The sequence below is a fragment of the Meleagris gallopavo genome, chromosome 8 (assembly GCF_905368555.1).
Source record: "Meleagris gallopavo chromosome 8, MGAL_WU_HG_1.1, whole genome shotgun sequence".
Lineage (NCBI taxonomy): Eukaryota > Metazoa > Chordata > Aves > Galliformes > Phasianidae > Meleagris > Meleagris gallopavo.
In genome coordinates, this window is record NC_139411.1 from 4,819,836 (window position 1) to 4,836,806 (window position 16,971).

Sequence of the window (16,971 nt, forward strand, 5' to 3'; positions counted from 1 at the left end):
GCGTTCCTTTGTGCGCTACGCCTAATGAGCTGACTATCCTAACAACAGGCTTTAGTAGCTGGCAGTCAGACGTTTCATACATGCTGTGTGAACTGATTTTGTATCTACCATGTCGGCCAAAAATCAGTGCTCGCCATTGATACCTCTGCTGCCAACCCGCGAATGAGGTCTAAGAAAGAGTATGACACAACAGAAAGCGTAGCAATAATAGCAAAACAGCAAAGCCCAAGGCTGGAGCAAATCAGGATCTGCCCACAACCAACAACGCCACAGATAAAAACACTACTTACCCTCAGAAGGCCTCATCTACTGAAGTATCTCCAACAAAAGATGCCCTCACCTTTCCCTGACAACCCTTAAATGAGGCCTGGGAAGGAGGGGATCCTGGCTCCACTCCTTCTGGTTGTTCAGTGACATTGCGCGCACCTGAGCTCCATTGGGTTGGCCCTGTCTTCCCACCAGGTGCTCCATCACTGCTTCAGGCCACGACTTAGCATTTCTGCTACACTTGGAAAGTAAAAGCACACACAGATAAAAATATCTGCCAAAGAAACGTCCTTTAAAATTCCATTCCAAGAATTTACCGTTTATTTAGGACCTGTGGAGTCCAATGCTGCTTAACAAGACAACCCAGACACGCTGAATCAATGAGTTAATAAGTATTCTTTTCTCTGCAACCAGCCATCTCAGTTTCACGCTCGCAAAGATGTGTCGTCCTATCCTGTGGCGTAGGTGCGCAAACAAGACCAGTACAAGAGAATGGATGGAAGAATGCAGACGAGAGAAGATTTTGTGAAAATCTAGGCAAAATCCAGCTAAGATAATTAATAGTAGGAAAAGTTCCTCCCTTAAAAAGGTCTAGTTCTTATTTAAAATTAGCATAGTAAAAATGATTCATAATATTGTAAGGTTGCAAATGGAAAGGTGCAATGGAAATGGGCAGTCCTATCTCGTTACACGTCTGTTATTCAAGGAAGGAAAGAAATTGAGCTTAAATCTATGCTTTGCTGCTCACAGCGTTTGCTAGCTAGCGAATACATATTAACTGAGTGGAATGTTTAGGGATTTGACATTTGTTGGCAAGGAGAGAGTTCATCGTTTGCTTTCCTTGCAGCTGCTCATATTCAGCCAACACGCCCCTACTGTGATGTCAGCGGTCTGAATGAGGGCCATACCCTAACTGACAGTTTAATCTCAGTCAATCTCCGTTGGCTTCTCGGCTGAGGCTCCAAGTTCCAGAACCCCGTGCTGCTCCTTTCCTAGTTTCCAATTCAGATAGGGAGGATTCTGCAAACATTAAACCCTGCACAAAAGTGCAAACTTACTTTCAACGCAGGCTTTTTAACACATATTCACTACCGGTATAAGCCCTCAGCCAAAAGAACAGAATTGCCCGGTCCTTCGGGTGATTAAAACAGGGTTGTGCCCATAATAATTATTAACTGTCACAAAATGCCACCTTGGCACTGAAGAAAGGCATCCAAAATACGAGACAATATTGCAACAGTACTTTGTCTTCCCCTCCTCTGGCTGAGAAGCTGGTCTATTCAGCTTTCTGTCTCTTGCCGACACAATCATTTATATATAAATGGAAAACTTGTATGACCAAGTGCATTTTCTAGTCCAATAGCCAAACATCCATTCTGTGGGCTACTAAGTGATTTACAGTGATCGAGTATGCACTGTATGCGACTCTTGCACACTTTATGCACTGGCTGTATGGAGCATGAAGCGTGCTGATTATGCTCCAAATAGCAATGAAGCCACTAACTTTCACTAAGGAAGGCAGTAACACAGCTGTTGCTTCATTACCTAAAAGAAACATCCGCCGTTTTGATCTCTAACTACCGTACACTGAAATAAATGACAGACGCAGAACAGTGAAGAACTGGTCCACGAGTTGAAACAGTTTCTTTTGACAGAGGTTAAGTGCTTGCAGCGACCTTCCTTTGAGATCCCTGTCGTCCTCAAGGTAAAAAGACAGCAACAAATGTTACTGAATAAATAACTTTTCTATACCCGGTAAAGTCAGTAATTTATTTTTTTTCAACTTCTTTCGGTACACGTTCGGTGAAACAAGTATGTTTTACGTGAGACGGTTTAACTGGAAACGGAATTTATTCTATTGGCTGATGAGAACCATTCCAATAATTATTTACAGTAGACTGAAGCGGATAATGGTGCTGTTAGTATTTTCTTTACAAGTTCACAATACAAGATATTGAAGGTATTTGTACACAGATTCCATGTTTAGAATAGCTTGTAATACTAAAAACATGTAGTTAGCACGTGTGATTATTCTGCGGGAATAAACCAAGACCTACAGCTAAGACGACTTTCAGATATCTGTAAAGAGCCCTGCAAGGAACGGGAAATGATAGGGACGTGACCTGAGTCAGAGATTGACAGTACTACTCGACAGCCCCAATTTTCATGAAATTCTTCTCCTAGGCCTTTCGGGTTATTATTAAAAGCCTGCTTCTCACAGTACATTATTAAAAGATGACATTAAAAAAAAAAGAGATACGAATCACCCTAACACTTCACATGGAAATTTCTCAATGTTATTTGTCAACAAATGAGTGGATCAGAGTAAAGTACACGTTCATGGAATCTCAGGTTCCAGAAGAATAACGCATTTCTCATCAATAAAACCCTTCTCGCTCCTTTTTGTGAAGTCAAGTCCTCTGAGGAAATTTGGGTTTGGGCCCTGTGTTTTCTTACGATCCCCGTATCGGATTTGCGACGAGGTTTGGTTTCGTTGTTTTGTTTTTAACAAACTAGCATAGGAAGTTAACGGTAACAAGAACAGTAGCGCGTATCAAAACTTCTTACGTCAAAGTCAGCGAGGAAGGAGCTTAGAATTTTGGGAATCTACGCAAAAAAACCCCACCCCTATTGGCACCCTTCAAGTCGTCGAGCAGAACTATTCATAGCAGTTACGTCACCGTGACTCCTATCTCACTGTTGTTAAGTGGAACCCAACTGTTTCTTAAGTAACTAATTCTCACAAGAATATTACCCCTGCCTCCCTAGTCCTTCCTTTGTATGAAGGATACGGATTTGGAAATCTGAGAAAGAAAGAGCAAGAAGGCGTCTGTATGGGAAAATCCTGTGGTTTTCCCCTCCCGATTTCCTTGTCCTAAAATTATTCCCAAGGCTGCTTCAAAACCTTTCTTTTCTCCAAAGCAGCGCTTTCTTTCAGTGTTCTGCTACTTTCACGAATGTAAATCTGTGTTATCTCAGCTCCTACGGTTGGGCTATGAACGTGGTTACAGAAGATAGAGCAGTTCGGATGTTAACCAACACTGAAAAACACTGTTTTAAAATGTTTGTTTTTAAGGCCATTCAATTCACTTTCCTCCACGTTACATTTAAATCATGACACATAATGTAAGCATACCATGACTAAGCTGACAAAACAAAGAGTACACTTTATCTGTCAGTTACCCGAATGGACATCGATACCTCATTCAGCATTAAGATAACAGAGGCTACTATTAAATAATACTCACACAAAGCTGACAAAAATAAAGCTCGGAGGGACACAGGGCTCTCTACTCAGTAACCGCAAGCAGATAAAAAATCTCGCGGTGGTTTTTGTAAAGCCTATCGATTTTGAAATCTACGGAAAGAAGCTCAGTACTTGGCTACATTTCTAATAGGCACTGATTTTTGCTAGCTTTGTCACTCGTGAACATACTGGGACAGAGCTGAATTTTATTTGATAAATCAGCTAGAAAAAAATGTAGATTTCTCTTGCAGTGAAGGTGCGAGCGATACTTTGTCTTACTCAAATTTGCCTGCTGGTTCATACGTACAAATCTTGTCACGAGGAATATCACGTGACAATTACGGTGACGACAACTTCCGCTTTGTTCTCAGTTACGGTCAGAGTTTTGGTATCTCTGATCCGAAGCGCTTGATTTTTCATCAGGCAGCCTAATGATTTTCCGTTGAAGGCCTGTGATCTGTTACGTTAACGTTACAGGATTTATATTTTATTACTGAACTGAGTTTGTCGGCAGATTTAGCAAACGTTCTCAGCGTACCTTCGCTGAGTTGAATGGGACAAAAGAGAGTTTCACAGCCTTCTTTGTAGAGGATAAAGGGCAGAGGCTCCGCTTCATTTTTATTCGTAAGATTTTGGTTACAAGAAAAGAGGTTCTAATCCCACGACCGGAGAGAGAAGAGGGAACCGATTTACTTTTGGTGTTTTTTTGGGAATTTTTTGATTGTTTTGTTTTCTGTCTTCTAGCTTCCCAACTTGCATCTTTCGATGCAGTAGGCAAACACCTGACAATTCTATAAATGTATGAACTGTTGACTTTGAGGTAAAAATGGAGAAAATTAAAAAATATATTTTTTTTATTAAACTTGGGAAACATGCCAGAATGTGATCAAAAGGGTTGTTCGATTCAGGCCTATACATATAGAATCTGAATCTTGAAGTCGTTCTCTATGGAAGATTAGACCGGATCCGAAAAGAAATAATTCGTGCACGGGTGTTACGGTGCACAGCTGAATTCTGTCCGGAGTAAAAAAAGAATATCACTTCATGTCTGATCAGGTAAAAATTTAGGAGAACCAGAATTCACATTGTATCTTAACGTCGGGATTTTCTCTGGCTACCCATAGACTCCGACCGCAATCAGAGTCCGACCGTTGCGCATCAATTTGGAATGGAAAAAGAATATAGCATTTCACCATTCATGAATTAGTAATGATGTGATTTACAGTCCGTGACCCGGGGAAAGCACTCTCACAGCTAGTGATCGTTTCTCAAGGTTTTTGAGATCTAAACCTACGATCTACCCTATTATTCATTTTCTCAACTCATTCTAGTATCTCGTCAAAGTCGCGCTTTTTTGTTTTGTTTCATTTTTGTTTTTGTTTTAGCAAATCCTGCTCAAAATCTTTAGGGTTTTTATTCCTCCTAGTAATAGATCTTGGTATCTTTATTGGGTTTCAGTGGCAAGATTTTGGAAGGAAGGGAAGAAGCAGGAGCGATCTCTATGAAATATTAGGGGACGCCTGTGATGATTACAGTCGGCTTCAGCCTGCTCTGCACCAGACGCATCCCAGGACCCAGACGATATCGTTAGCAGAGCTTTTGGTGAAAAGGAACGTAAGAAAGGACAGAACGAAGTGGACAGGGATACAAAGCGAGCGGGAAGGAGCAGAGGGAACGTGAAGGTCAGAGAAGGAGGCATTCCACGCCGGAGCAGGCAACCCAGGCATGGATAACCCACCCAAGAGGAATTACTTCACCGAAGGGACCGCCGTCCACGGACGAACTCCCGCTGAAGCGGGTATGGCCCCAAAGGGACGGCAGCCTACAGAGGGCCCTCGTTCGCGCAGAGGAAAACAGCGAGAGGGAAGGAACAGCAGAGAGAAACCGCGACATAATCTTTCGCTGTCTGTTCCGTCACAAAAGGATCTGAGCATAAATCATGGCAATAATAGAGAGGTACTTAATGAGAAGTTAAGCCTGGGAAAGGGGGAGAAGACAAGCATTTTCTCAAAGCATATTCATTTTTAGTATCATTATTATTTTCTACTACTGAAATCAGTAATTTTTTTTTCTTTTTTATTGACAGTCAATTAATTTTCCCAAGCCCAGTTTGTCTTTTTCTCACTACAGAACTGGTAAGCGATTTCCTTGTTCCTCTGTCGCCCAGAGGTTTCCAGCTTCAGCTCCCGATGAAGAGAGGCGCCGAGCAAACGGCCAGGCGAGAGTGCATCTGTTAGCCTTGGCCAACTCACCGCAGCATCGGAAGGTGCGTCTCATAGTTCGTCTCCGCTAGAGTAAGAAATAGGTAGCAGCTAACTAGGTCGCCCTTAATTCTTCTAACTTTGTTTAGACTGATATTTTGAGTTTGTCTGAAGTTGTACAAAAATGGCAGCCTAGAAATGAGAAACTGTTATTTCCCATCGCCGAGAGAATCAATGTGCATAAGGGAACGTGTCAAGAAGACAGTAAGCGTTCAGTGGCTGCGAATATTTATTCCCTTCCAATTAACTTAGAAATTATTTCACAACGAAGCCGGAGAATATGACTTCTGTAACTGATACGTTCCTGCCATGAATCGAGGACGCGGCTTACGTGATATTAAGTTCCCTGCGCAGGCTTACTTTAAGACTAGAGAAGGCGATTCGTTTTGTAAGTTTGTTTTGTGCAATGTTTGTTGTTGTTTGAGCACTTATGCAGTCCTCCTATCAACCGCGGCGTTGTATTTCCAGCCAAGTTTGTGGTGCGTCCGTTATTACTCGCTGGAACGTTAGTTAGAAAAAGTCAGTGTACGTGACTCCATCCACGCGATCGTTGACTAACTGGAATGCTCAAGCTCGCCGGGGACTTGAGAATTGCCGGAGATTCTGATGCATCGCTTACGCGACGAGTGCTTTTCCAAAACCGAATAAGATTATATCAAAAGTAATCCCTATCCAAAACCATTTCAGCGCTGTACTCTTAACTTGGGTTCGGTTTACAGTCATGTATCTCTATGCAATCATTAATCGGGAGTGCAAAACCAACCAAAAAAAAAAAAAAAAAAATTGGCTCAGACTCAGTCGATCCAATTCTATCACAGAACGGCTCGGGTCGTAAAGCACTTTAAGGATCCCATAGTCCGCCACAGACAGGGCTGTCCCCCACTTGATCGGACCACCTGGAGCCCCTTCCGACCCGACCTCAAACGCCTCTGGAGATGGGGCCGTCGCGACTGCTCTGGGCGTCACGTGCCGGCGCCTCAGCACCCTGAGTACAATATTCCTGCCTCCTCACGTGTCACCTAAATCTCCTCTCTGTTAGTTTAAAGCCATTCCACCTCGTCCCATCACTATCAGGCTGTAGCAAAAATGCTCAGTCACAGCCTGAAGTGACGACCGAGCACCTGGAGGGAAGCCGGGGCCAACCCGGGGAAGCTCAGGTGCACATAATGCAGTCAAGGACAGGAAGGGGTGGATCCAGGATCCGCCCCTCACAGACCTCATTTAAGGGCTGGCGGTGGAGGCGCAAGCACTTTGCCAGAACTATCTGCCTATGGGAGGCTTTTGGAAGGTAAGCTGTTTTTCTTTCTTTTGTTTCTGCATCCATGCCAGTTTCTACATTTGGGCTCGTCCTTGTTCCTGCAGGTTAGAGCTTTGCCCTGCTGTTACCGCTGTACTTAATAGTTTGCTGTAGCATTGCACAGACCATGTAACAAGTCTGTGTCTCTCCTGTTTACCGGCTTGCTTCAAGCACTAGAAGGCTGCAATGAGGCCTTCGCTTCTCCGAGATAAGCAGATCCAATTCCCTCATTTTTTCCCGCTAGGAGAGGCGCTGTAACCCTTTGCTCACTACTGCGGCCTTTCTCTGGACCAGCAGCTCTGCATTATTCTCATTCTCACGCTGATGGGTCCAGGGCAGGGCACACCGTTCTGGGTGGGTCCACGTCAGGGCAGAACAAAGAGGCACCGTCATCTCCCTCACCCTTCTGGCTGCTTCTCTTTTGATGCAGCCCAGGATACGGTTGGCTTTCTGGGCTGTAAGTATGCGCTGTTGGCTCACATTCAGCATTCAGTTCTCCGGAACCCTCGCGTTCTTCTCCACGTGGCTGCACTCCCTGAGTCCTTCTCCTGGTCTGTACTGCATCTCAGAAGGCCCCGACCCAAGCGTGCCGCTCGGCTGCAAGGAACCTCGAAAGGTTCACGTGGGCGCGCTTTTCAGGTTTGCTTAGATTCCTCACGATGGCATCTGTTTCTTCTATCTTATCAACAGCACCACTGAGCTCGGTGTCATTAGTGAACACGTGTCACGTGTGCTCAATCCTCTTATTCCTGTCATTAGATATGACATTGTAGAGCACTGGACTGTAGACTGACCCCCAGGGGACACAGTACCCCATCACTGGCCCCCGTGGGGTAAATAATTTAAAATTAAGACTTCTCAGAGGAGAGAATGTACTGCAGGGTTAATGACTTGGGCCTCCGAGAAAGTGTGTTTTCCTAGTTTTTTCTTTTAAATATGTGAAGTACTTGGAGTATTACCATTGCAAACTTACATCTGGAAATCAGATGGGTTGGAAACCAGTTAGTTTCTGAAGATGTGGCCATTGAATGTCTTTTTAAAAGTAGACAACCGCCCCATCTGGGATCCGAGCAAATTCTTCCCGTGTCTTTTCTAGGAGACATCTCAGATTTGACCTCCTATCTCCAGGTAAATAATTGTGAAGAGGGTTCAGCGAGTCTGACAAGGACTTTAGCCTCGGGCTTTATTGTTTTATAATCTTACTTGATCGGACTACCATTAGAAACAGAACAGTAAAAAAAGCCTGTCAGCCTGACCATCTTCACAGCCATCTTCCCTGGCAGTACTGACTGGCGAGTGCAGTTTTAGTCCTCAGAACTTGTCGGACCCGTTCTCGTCCGCTTTTGCTAGCCTCCCAGGCTCCCCTCTGCAAAGTGGTTCTGTCGAACTTCTCCGAGGCTGGTGTAGGTAGTTTAAACAGCTTTAGTATAAGCAGTAAGATTTACAAGACTGTAAGGGAACTGCAGAGTCAGGGCCCGAACTGCTAATTGAGCACCTGGGAGAAGAGACGGTCTCGGAAGCACAGGCGGAAGCAATTGACTCGATTGAAGGGAAGGGGTGGAAGCGGGCTCCACCCCTCTTAGACCTCACTTAAGGGCCATCTGCCACTAAGGAAGGATCTTTTGCCAGAGGTCCTTGCCCGAGATCCCTCCTCTGTGCTATTTTTCTGCGATGTTTGCAGATGTTTGGAGACGGGTGAGCATTCTTTATTTTGTAATATCATCTGCTGGTGCTGTTACTATGATGATATTTGAAGCCTTTCTCTTTAATCCTGCGTTTCCCTACCTCTATAGTAGGATTTTGATGGGTTGAGTGCTTAAGAACCTACAGACTGCTGAGAACGGTTATACTGGATAAAGAAGTATAGAAGACCTCCTTCCTCTTGTCCTTGTAGGGCTTATTTTTTAATTTCTTTTCAAATGAGAAAAAACAACCCTTAGTTTGACTTTCTTTGCGTAGGTTTGGGGGCAGGGATTTATCTTCTGAGCTTGGCGAGTTGAACTGATGCGGAAGGGAGGTTGCTACGGAAAAGATTACCGCACGTGAGCATGGAAACTGGAGAAGGGGAGAGCTCCCGTGCGTTGCGACAAGGGGTAGGTGCTCAGAGTGAGCAAGTTAAGCGCCAAGGTCAGAGTGTTGAGTCCGCTTTCGGTCAAATGCCATTCATTGTTGTCAAGTCCATGTGAATTAAGGATTAGGGCTTTTATTTCTGATTTATCATACATATTAGGAAAAACAGTGAATCGCTTTTTCTCTTGACTGATGGAGGAATACATTAGTACAGCCTGGGTTTTTAGTTAAGCAGAGGGTAAGGAGAGTTTGTATTTCTGTTTGTAAGGAAAGAAAGACATAAAGATTGGTATGTATGTGTGTTGGAAGCTCTTTTCTGAACGTGCGCGCCCAGGAGAACTTACAAATCAAGGGAAGGGTTTTTTGGTGGCTTTAGTCTTTAGTAGCTGCAAACCACTGAGTTCTCACTTGGCAGGTCAGGGTGTTAACAGTAGAATACACACTGATGTTACTATCCAGACAGCATGAATAGTAGAGCGACTTGGAGTGGTTAAAATCAAGAGTTGGGTGGGAAGAAAGTTGGGTGGGAAGAAGTCTTTACTCATTAGTTGTAAACTTACCACTGATTCAAGACCAATACTTTTATGTGCCTGTATTATTAAGGGGATCCTTCCGTTAACACAATGACTCAGGCTCATAGAGAAGAGGCTCTGAGCATCTGTTAGAATAAGTGAGAGGGGAAGAGGCTGGTAGATGGGCGCCAGCCATGCCCCAGGGCTTCATTTCTGGGGCAAGCTCTTGTGGGTATTTCTATGAATGATGGGGACATGCGACTTTATTGCATATTAAGTACATTTGCTGATGATGCTCATTTAGGAAGAGCTGTGGTTGGCTCGCGGGTGGGAAGGCTTTGTAGCTTGATCTCAGTGCAGCAGCAGGTTATGCCATTGCCAAGCGAGCGAGGTTTGATGTGAGGCCAACTCTGGTTCCATAATGCAGACACGGAGGCGAGAGCGCTGCCCTGCCAAAAGGAATCAGGGGGTTGCAGTTGATGGCAGCTTGAACTGGAATCAGCAGCACACCCCAGCAGCCGACAGGCCTACAGTACCCCAGGGTGCTTCAGACCCAGCACTACCCACTAAATAACAGAAGGGACCATCCCATTCCGCAGCGGTACAGCCTCACTGCGAAGACCCTGCATGGTTTGGGCGTCACAGTGTAAAAAACAGAGCTCGCAGAAAGCACGCAAGGAGGGGCTCAGACTCCTCCTCTGCAACTATCTCAAAGCTGGAGGTAGGGGAGGCTCTGCTTCTTTTCTCAGGTAGCTAGCAATGGGATGAAGGGAATAGCCTGAAGCTAGATCAGAGGAGCTTCGGGGCAGAGATGCAGAAAAGATTTTCTAAGAGGAGATGGGTGAGCTATCCTGGGGTGCTGACTCTGACTCCAGAGAAAACCTGAGGCATTCAAGAAAAGAGCAGGCATTGCACCGAGTTTCACTGTTCAGCAGTTTAGCAGCGACATGTTGATACAAAGAGGATGAGGGGGTTAGAGGGCAAGCTTTACAAGAAGCCACCACGGTCCCTCAGTTTGTCAAGCCCCGAGGCCAAAGGGAGGCTTAAGGGTAGCCACAGCTCCTCGAAGGGGCCATCTCCGCATCGTAGATATAACCTAAGGGAACCCCACAGAGCTGCACACGCAGACTGTCACACAGGAGGTAATGACACATTTCTTCAGCAGAGGGCAGTCAGACAGCAGAACGGGCTCCCCCGAGGCACCAGTCACTACCTCTAGCTGACCGCGTTCGAGAAGCGTTCAGACCGTGTTTTCAGACACGGCCTTTGAAGTCTTGAGCTGCCTGGCAGGCTCCTTCCGTTTCTCTAAGCAGAAAGAAACAGACAATTTGAGTTTGTACAGTCATTTCTTCCTAAGGGTCTCCTCTCAGAAATACGCATTTGAGACATTCCTCTGGAAAAAAAGAGAAGACCTTTATTACACTTACCATCAGGTCCCTGCCAACCCCGTCTTCAACTAGCAAGTAAAGTAACCTGCAAAGTCACTGTAATGCTGTTTAACTCCTCAGCAAAGTAGCATCGTATTTAAGTCAGCGATATCCATTTTCTATTCTGAATTATCTACTGATTTTGCTTTAACGGTAGCGGAATTGGATTATTAGTTAGAAGCAAAGCCAATTAATAATTGCAGACTACTGCATAAACACTATACATACAAACATTTAATGCTAAGGCAGAGCCTCAACACCATTCCATTTGTTTTGCTAACGAGAAAAAACACAGCACTTCTGCATTAGAGCTCAGTCTCAGTTTGGAACAAAGGTTCACAGGAATAAGTTACCAAGATTTAAGGCAAAGGGTTTCCCATTAGTAGTGTTAGCTAGAGTTACATAGGGAGAAACCTGAGAATTTTCAGCAAACCCACCTCAAAACAAAAAGCACAAACTTTTTTTTTTTTTGCAAGACAGTCAACACCGCTCCGCTCTCAGGACAGCGCACCCTTCCAGCTTGGAAGCTCCACTGAATTCAAGAAATACTTCTCTCCAGACATTCAGCCGCAACGATACAAACACTGCCAATGTACTCGGCAATTTCATTTGGTGAGTAAACTAAGTCTGATGCATCGTACTTCTGCAGTAGATAGCTTGACAGTGTTATCAATATAAGCCCCACTGAACTCTTTCTGCAGAATGTCTTAAGTAGCCTATTGCACAAGGATCTTTTCCTCTCCTCATGCGCTCTCCGAGATAAATAACCTAACATCAGCAGCCAGGGAATAAGGCTCAAGCGCAGAAATAGCCAGCGCATCCTCATTTTTGCAGTAAGCAAGTGTTTTCTTTTTCTTTTTTGTTTACGTCAGAGATAGACGGGCATCCACTTCCCCAGAAATACTATAGCTAGACCACAGCTAGCCAAGCCTAGCCATTTCATTTAAGTGCAGGCTCTCTTAGGCATCCCAGACAGTTCTCCCATACAACACGGAACGCTCACGCACCCTTGGTAGCGACAGCTTTTTGGTAAGACCATTTTGAGCCAATACTTTTTCAGTAAAACAGACACGTGGCAAACTTCTCATCCTGCAGAAGCAGGCTTAGGAATATTCCAGGGGCATACACAGAAATGAGGAGGACAGAGTTAGGCCTAGATGTTGTCCTCTACAGTTGTGCTTCAGCAATACAAGAAAGCAAAAGATACCTCTCTTAAACAAGGAGCGCTAGTTTTTCCACTATTTAAGTTCAGAAGCATTTAAGTTTGTCTGCCCACAGATTCAAATTGGCCCCTTTTTTCCAGGGCACGCTCTTAAATACTTAGCACGAATAAGGCTTTGCTCAAACAGATTTTTTTTATATATGTAAAAGAGCGTCAAGTTCAGATACAAATAAGCATTGGCCCTGTTTTTTCAGAAGAGGAGCCTTCAGGAGGATTTATTTTCCTGTTAGACCGCCTCATTCTCCAGGAAGAACTGGCAGAACTCAGAGAGCAGAGCAGCAACTTTCCTCCTTTCCAAGCACATCATTCTGCTTTGGTTGATACCAAAAGCCACCCAGAGCACACAGAAGACATGCTCAGACAGAAACCGCAGGCACGCTTCACCTCCAGACACTTATTCAAGTTCTCTTTTACAAGAACCACCCTCCTCTACTCTCCAAGGCACAGTAAGCAACTACACAGAGCAAGCAACGTCTTAAGTCACAGAGCTGGAATTCTTTGTTTTACCTAACATTGTAATTAACCTTTTCTCTTTCCACAGAACAGAGAACCCAGCTCTTCCCCGCTTTATCTCCTTCCTTACAGCCCAGGAACCCCAGCACAACAAAGCCATCACACAGAGGAGCCACTCAGGCACACAGAGAAGAGACCCCTTCACCAGAAGCAGCTCCCCCCCACACCCCCACTCAGGGGGGCCCCAATGCCAGGAGGGGCTCCCCCCACACCCCACCTCAGGGGGGCCCCAATGCCAGGAGGGGCTCCCCCCCACACCCCCACCCAGGGGGGCCCCCAATGCCAGGAGGGGCTCCCCCCCACACCCCCACCCAGGGGGGCCCCCAATGCCAGGAGGGGCTCCCCCCCACACCCCACCCAGGGGGGCCCCAATGCCAGGAGGGGCCCCCCACACACCCACCCAGGGGGGGCTGCCACAGTGCAGCCTGAAAGAAAAATTTCCATTACTGACCTGCACCCACCCTCCCACCCTAAAAAAAAAAAAATAATCTCTCTGAGATAGTGCAAACCCCACCAAACAGCCCCAACCCAAGGGGAGAGCCACGGGCTGCACACTATGTGCAGCCCATGGCTCTCCCCCCAGCACTCCAAAACACACCAACTCCCTCAAAAAAACTAACAAACCTACTAACTTACCAGCACAACCTGCACTCCTCCCATTCAGCTGAAACAAAAAAAAAAACAAACACTCCCATTAAAAAAACTACATCAACTCAACACACAACCTCAAGGAAAAACACAACCACACTCCTACTCACCTCTACACAAGCCACACATTCAACCAGCCTCCCACACAAAACAAAGCCACAAGCCCACTACAGAGTACCACACCACACACCAAAGGGCCCAGGAGTCACCTGCAACACACTACTTACAAATACCTCTTGGACCCCCTCTGCTTCTTCTGCACCTTGCAACCCAGGACACAGACCTCCTCAGCACCAGCTGCACAGAAACCTGAGGAAAAACACACACCTCTCAAGCACTGGACCAAAAAGAGACAATACCCCACTCCTCCTACTAGCTGACAGCACTGCAAGCCTCCCCTGCTCCAAAAACAAAACCAAAGACAAACCATCACCTTCAAATGCAGAGGACTCAGACCCTGGCACCCAACCACAAACTCCATCCCAGGGACAATGGGACATGGCTTACCTCACTCCACAGAAGCACCGCAGTCTCACTGTCAGGATCCCCACGCTGACCCTAAACCTGCAAGCAAATTTCCAAACGCAATCAAGCAGCTGCCTCAGAGGGCAGCCCTCAGACTGCCCGCTGACAATGAAGTCTCTCGCACCTTCGGGCCAACCGCCCCACAGAAGAGCGCTCGACGCTCTTTCATCACTGCTGCTCAAATCATTCCTCCTACTGGCGTAGAACTTCCCATGTCTGAGTCTGTAAACACCACCTACCTCCCAGCAACTTGTAAACGAGACTCCCACACTTAACACAGTCACTAACAGTACTGACAGACCCCCTGCGACATCTAACCGGGCAACACGCAAGGCTACCTGGCTGATCCAGCCTCCTTTACCCTCACAGAATCCACCTTCGGATTGTTCCAGCAACATTTCTTCTCTTCCAGAGACTCAGAAATGGCTTCTCCAACAACCTGTTCCCTCACCTGTCCGGGGAAGGAGGTGAGGTCGATTGGCCGCCTTGCCCTTTGTGCAGACAGCAGTGACGGGCATCTTTCCTGGAACAAAGAGCATAGAGAATGCAATTACAGAGCTAGCTAGCAACCGCTTCCTGCCGGCCTCCGCCTGCTGAATAGGCAGGCCCCTCTCTTCCCTACTCTCTTTTTGGCGTCGGAAAGCTTGTAAACTCCCGTTAGCCTTCACCTCCCACCCTAAAAGCGACTCTCAAGCGGGCCTCAGCCCTCCTCGCCCCGTCTGTTCCTCCTCTCCCCCTTCCGTTTTAGCTGCGCTCTTCCTTTGCCCGCGCGGGTCTCCTGCCGTGTCCGCTCCGGTTCTTACTTTGAGGGAGACGCCCCTTCTGAACAGGAGGAAGGGAGACTCGAGCGCTAAGAACCGTTCGCCGGACCTCTCCCGCTGCTCTCGCCTGAGGGACGCCGCCAATTAAGCCCTTCAAGAGGAGGAATTCTGCTCCGTCCGAGACCCGTGCGCCGATCCCGCTCCTTGCTTCGCACCTGCTGCGCTCCGGGCCTCCCCTGCTCTTCTCAGCTCCAGCTGGCCCTTCGTCAGCAGGGAGGACGAGCTCGGGCAGCTCTCCTCGTCGGCTTCTCTGCCACCCGCATCTGAAACTTGATCTTCGACGCGTCACGGAAGCCTCCTGCAATGACAACGCGCTGCTTTCCTAGCGACTAGCGGAACGGTTCGACTCTGCTGTGAGAATTAACGCACGCAGTTCTGAGCTTACTTTCAGCCGCGTGCGTAAGATCTCGTTGGCTTCCTCGGCCCCGCCTGTCCCCGGAGCCCCCGGTGACGTTACCCACGTCGACCGCCTCTTGAGCCTCGCGCGGCAGCGCACCCCCTAGTTCTTCATCTGTCCCCAGGCACGGCTCAGCACGTTCCAATTAGCTCACCGAAAGAGCGACTCCGCCGCCTCGCTGCTGCGCCTTCCCTAAAAAAGGAAAAACAAACAAACAAAAAAAACCCCCACGAACAAAACATAGCCGTCCACAACAGCATTCCAGTGGTGCAAGCTGTCCCACCGTGTCTCCACCACGAGAATGACATGACTCTCCTGAAGTTATACGTAAGGGGCGGGGAAGGGGGAGGTTGAAGAAACTCACTGTCCCGTCCCGCTCGCGCTCCGCGCTGGAAGCGGGAGGGGCCGAATCGTTGCCGACAGCCTTCGGAGAGGGGGGAGAAGCCGAGGCCGGCCCGGGGTCGTGCTCGGTCTCGGGCGGCTCGGCGGAGGCTCCGTACCGATCTCGAAGAAAAGGAAGCGGCCGAGCGGCGGCCCCGCGGACAGACGGCTGACCTAGCGACTCCCGAACGCTCGCCGTTTCGAGCCGCCGAGCCGCTCCGCTGCAACCCTCGCGCAGCCTGCGATAGAACAAAGCTCGTCTTTTAGCAGCCCTCGGCGTAGCTTCTTACCCCCAGCGCCGCCGAGGCCGCAGGAACGCGGCCCTGTCCCGCTCGTTCCCACCGACGACAGCGGGAGAAACTAACCCGCTCTGTTAAAAGCCCTTAAAAGAGGAGCTAAGAACGCTCCACGGCTACGCTAGGATCCGGGGAACCGCGCGGCGGCCCCTCCGAAAGCGGACGGCAGCCGAGCGGCGACGAAGAGAAGCCGGGGGAGGCGGCGGGAGCCCCGCAGAGACCCCTGACGGAGCGCGGCGAAAACCCGGCGGCCTCGCGCCGCGGGCGGACGGTCCCGAACGGCGCCGGAGCGCTCGCCGCCTCCGCGGTCCCGTCGCTACCGGAACGGCTCACCGATTCGGGCCGATCCTCTCCAGGAAACGCATCGCTACAGCCTGAAACGAAAGGACACGACAGAGAACGTCGCACAGAAACACGAGCACTGGCTTTAAAAGCAGCCCCCCGCGAGGACCGGGCGGGGTATCGCGACCCGATGCGGCGACGGCACGCGGAGAGACCCGGCGGCTCGCTCGTGGCTCTCTGCGCCCACCGGCGGAGCTTAAGAGGCGTCGGGGCGGCCCCGCCCCGGGATGCCGACGAGGCGCACCTGTGGCCTGCCGGCCGCGGCCCCGCCGCACCTGGGAGTCGTTGCCTCGTTAGCGCGGGCGAGGCTCGTTCGGACCGGCCGGGGATCCTAACGGTTAGACGCGTGGGCGCTAGATCTGAATTAGAAACGGAAATTGCGCTTCGGTACGGTTTGTTATGCGCGCCCCCCTCGCACCTCTTTGTGGCATTCATTAATAATTGTGCCTAATTCAGATGGATCGCGTTGCATCTCACACGACACCCTTCCGCAAAACGTCCCCAGCCTTAACTGTTTTCAGAGGCGCCCGCTGCACGCTTTCTGTCTCCGCCCGGCTTTCCCGTGGCCCTCGGCCAAAGAAAAGTAAAGGAAAAAAAAAAACAAAAACCAGAAAAAAAGTGTTAAACATGTAAAAACTTTGTACCCGACAGAGAAAACGTAACTGAAGGGGGCAGTGGGAATATGGGAGCGGCAAACGCGACGAATGCCCGCACGGGCTAACGATGCGCGCGAGACGATTGGCGA

The 16,971-nt window shown here is 48.2% G+C and overlaps 1 long non-coding RNA gene across 10 annotated transcripts; it reads right to left on the reverse strand.

The window, feature by feature from the left end:
• Positions 1-9,255: 9,255 nt before the first annotated feature.
• Positions 9,256-16,189, reverse strand: LOC104911880 (uncharacterized). 10 transcript variants are annotated; one of them, XR_014884599.1, is made up of 8 exons: positions 15,572-16,189; positions 15,196-15,399; positions 14,793-15,108; positions 14,328-14,512; positions 13,972-14,028; positions 13,692-13,773; positions 13,453-13,480; positions 9,256-10,959 (listed from the first exon to the last, which is right to left on the reverse strand). It is a non-coding gene; the product is annotated as an uncharacterized LOC104911880 (long non-coding RNA). The 10 variants fall into 10 exon arrangements; XR_014884604.1 differs by having other exon boundaries at positions 14,793-14,877; positions 14,966-15,108; positions 15,196-16,189; XR_014884605.1 differs by adding an exon at positions 14,114-14,184 and having other exon boundaries at positions 14,351-14,512; positions 15,196-16,189.
• Between the last annotated feature and the right edge of the window lie 782 nt (positions 16,190-16,971).